Genomic DNA, 3,395 nt, shown 5'->3' on the forward strand with positions numbered 1-3,395 from the left:
TTGGCTGCTGCATTTCCTACATTGCAACAGTGACTACACTTCAAAAAGTACTTCATTGGCTGTTGAGCGCTTTGAGATGTCCGGTGGTTATGAAAGGCGCTATATAAAGGCAAGTCTTTCTTTCTTAAACACACATATACACACACATATGCATACATAAGCACACACACACACATATATATATATATAGATATACCAACATTCCCGCTATGCTGTGTGACTGCAAGGCGGTCTGGAGGTCCAGCGTATGCCTTCCACTGGCTTTCCAATGTAAGAAACGGTGCATGCACGAAAATTTGAATGGGCCATGCAGCCAGTTAAAGGGACCACACACGAAAAAAAAGAGGGAACACTGATATAAACACACGCAAATATATATATATATATACACATAGACACATATATACATTCACACATATACCCACCCCACATATATACATAATAAACATATACACACGTATATGTATACACACAAATATATGCACATATACACAAATACAAACACACAAAGTATATGCCTATGTATGTAAAATATATATATTTTTACTGACGGGGAATCTCCTAAGTCCCAAATTGATCTCTTAACCCTGGAGAAATCCCTGTGACAGACACGCCCATTACGATGTATTCACGATAATTGTTTACAAGCGAATGAAGTTATTTTTGCATGAGAACAACTTGTCCCAGTCCAGAAGTGGCCTGACTTTAAGCTTTGCCCGCTGGGGCGGACAGGCCGGAGTTGCTGCAAGAGGCGGTGTGACCCTGGCGAGCAATACCTTTCCTTGTTGGGCAGCTCAGTAACTTCACAAACATGCAGGGAAAGCGCGCCTGTCCCCGGCACAGACACCGTGTGCTGATGCGGACCCTGATCCGGATAGAAACCCCCCGGGCTGGGGAATACGATCCCCCCCCCCCGCACCACACACAGGGAATGCGGATCGGGGGGGTTGCAGGGGGTCGGTGATTGACATTGTTCCCCCAGCTCCCAACTCCAGCCCCTCGTTAACCCTCCTTTCCTGTACACGTCATGGAACATTCCCGGAACGCTCCAATTCCACCCACAAGCTTTTCCGAAACACCGGGAGCCGGGCCAGGACCCAGAGACACAACCAGAGCCATACCCGAGCCAGAACCAGGGCCAGGACCCGAGCCAGAACCAGGGCCAGGACCCGTGCCAGAACCAGAGCCATACCCGAGCCAGAACCAGGGCCAGGACCCGAGCCAGAACCAGAGCCATACCCGAGCCAGAACCAGAGCCATACCCGAGCCAGAACCAGAGCCATACCCGAGCCAGAACCAGAGCCATACCCGAGCCAGAACCAGGGCCAGGACCCGAGCCAGAAACACAACCCGGGCCAGAGACACAACCCGAGCCAGAGACACAACCCGAGCCAGGACCCGGGCCAGAACCCAAGCCAGAACCAGGGTCAGGGCCAGGACCCGAGCCAGAACCCGGGCCAGGACCCGGGCCAGAACCCGAGCCAAGACCCGGGCCAGAACCCGAGCCAGAACCAGGGCCAGGACCCGAGCCAGAACCAGGACCAGGACCCGGGCCAGAACCCGAGCCAGGACCCGGGCCAGATCCAGGACAGCGGGAGCGACCATGTTACTCATTAAATCACACAAACAATCCGAACCTACTTCAAAACAATGACATTGTGTGTACTATAGGCACAGGGCAACCCGTGGTTAAAATGTAACAATTATTAATATACACCAATTAAATTAGACAATAAAAAGCGATACAACGTCTAACATTGTCCCTCAGACTGAGGGTATTCCCCCGTGTTCCCCCCCCCCTTTCTCGGTCAGCCCAGGAATTCGGTTACAATATAATTTTTTTTAAAACAGACTTTAAATCTATTTATTTTTCCACCGCAGTTTGCGAATCAATTGTACAGCAACAAGAAACCAAACCTGTTTCCAAAAATACATAAGCCGGGATCAATTAATGCACTTGCAATATTTCAGTTCGAATTCAAAGTCCATTAAACCCCCAGCACCCCCAAACAAACACCTTTAAAAAACAATCTTATCGCAAGAAAAACACACATTTCCCTCCCTCCCTCTCTACAAGTTATTCTAAAGAAAATTAAGAAATCCCTCTCTACACACACACACAAGAGAAGCGATTGATTGTAAGGATCTTACTGTCGGGGTTCAGTTTAATATGCACTCAGGTGGTCTTGTGGGCGTCTGCCTTGTTTTTGTATTGGTTAGCTCCCCTGTGGAAGGGATCCTTGCTCTCTCTCTCCCCTGTGGAAGGGATCCTTGCTCTCTCTCTCTCTCTCTCTCCCCCCTGCTTCCTTCTCCTTCCTTCTCTCCCTGGCCTCGGTGTGAGAGCTGCTCTCTCGCTTTCTCTTTGACGCTGCACAGAGAGAGAGAGAGAGAGTGTGTGTGTGTGTCGGCTGACGGGGTTATTCCTGGCACCGATTCCCAGAATAGAAATTGTAAAAAAAAATCCTGGAGGAGACTTCGTACAAGTGACGTTGTTGGATCCCCCATCGCGTCCCGCAGCGAGCCACTTTCAAGTCGCCTTCCCTTTAGAGAGAGAGAGAGAGAGAGAGGAGGTTTCAGATTTCAAACACACCGCACAATCTGGATTAAAGTTTGTTTTATTAATTTAAAAAAAATCTTATCAGGAAATGAATTGCGTTGGAATTGATGAATTATCTGAGAATCTGATCTTAAATGGAAGGGGGTGTCGCTTGGTTGTGTGTGTGTGTGTGGAAACACCTTCAGGATTGCCTCTTTCCAACACACACTCGACCTTCACTCATTCCCCTGAGCTGGAGTTGAATGTCATTGTGGCTGAGAGATCGTCATCAGCGGCGGAATACCACAGCGCCGTGCGCTTGCTGTTAACCCCTTGGGTGCTGAGAACCGCCAGCTGCCAAGCCAAGCCAAGCCAGTACACTGTGAAATCAGAGGCATTTATTTATCCTTTGTTGCCCCCCTTCAGCCCCACTCCCCCTCCCCACCGCCCTTTCCCCCTGCACTGTACACAGGAGAGGAGGTTTTCACGAAAAGGACTGTGAGCTGCATCTTACAAAGAGAGCCGTTAGTAATCCTGCAGTTAGACATCTAGGTGAGATTTTAATCAGTTCCATACAAACAGAGGTTTCAAACTGAGGACTTTTACTAAATTCTAGCATCATTCCATCGCTGATTTCACCCATCATTGATCCTTAATGTTAAAAAAAACCCAATTGTGAACAAAGTGGGGGAGGGGAATTAACAGCAAGGTGCGCTACTGTGGGATTTTGGCATTTGGTTTTGTACTGATTTCCTGCTCTGCCGACCCATACACTGAACCTGTACAGCCCCACAATATACAGCCCCTTTCGTCTGGTGAACAGTGCTCCTATTTGCAATCTGTGGTATGCATATGCCAT

General features: G+C 48.7%; 1 protein-coding gene across 3 annotated transcripts in view; it reads right to left on the bottom strand.

Moving 5' to 3' along the window:
- The window catches only part of hivep2a (HIVEP zinc finger 2a), a 276,998-nt gene extending 274,636 nt beyond the window's left edge, over positions 1 to 2,362 (bottom strand). For all 3 annotated transcript variants that reach the window (XM_085979233.1, XM_085979230.1, XM_085979231.1), the window contains exon 1: positions 2,152 to 2,362. The gene's annotated coding sequence lies outside the window, so the exon portion shown is untranslated. The remainder of the gene's footprint in view (positions 1 to 2,151) is intronic.
- Between the last annotated feature and the right edge of the window lie 1,033 nt (positions 2,363 to 3,395).

The sequence above is a fragment of the Somniosus microcephalus genome, chromosome 3 (genome assembly GCF_052327205.1).
Source record: "Somniosus microcephalus isolate GS21.2 chromosome 3, FLI_Smic_1.0, whole genome shotgun sequence".
NCBI lineage: Eukaryota > Metazoa > Chordata > Chondrichthyes > Squaliformes > Somniosidae > Somniosus > Somniosus microcephalus.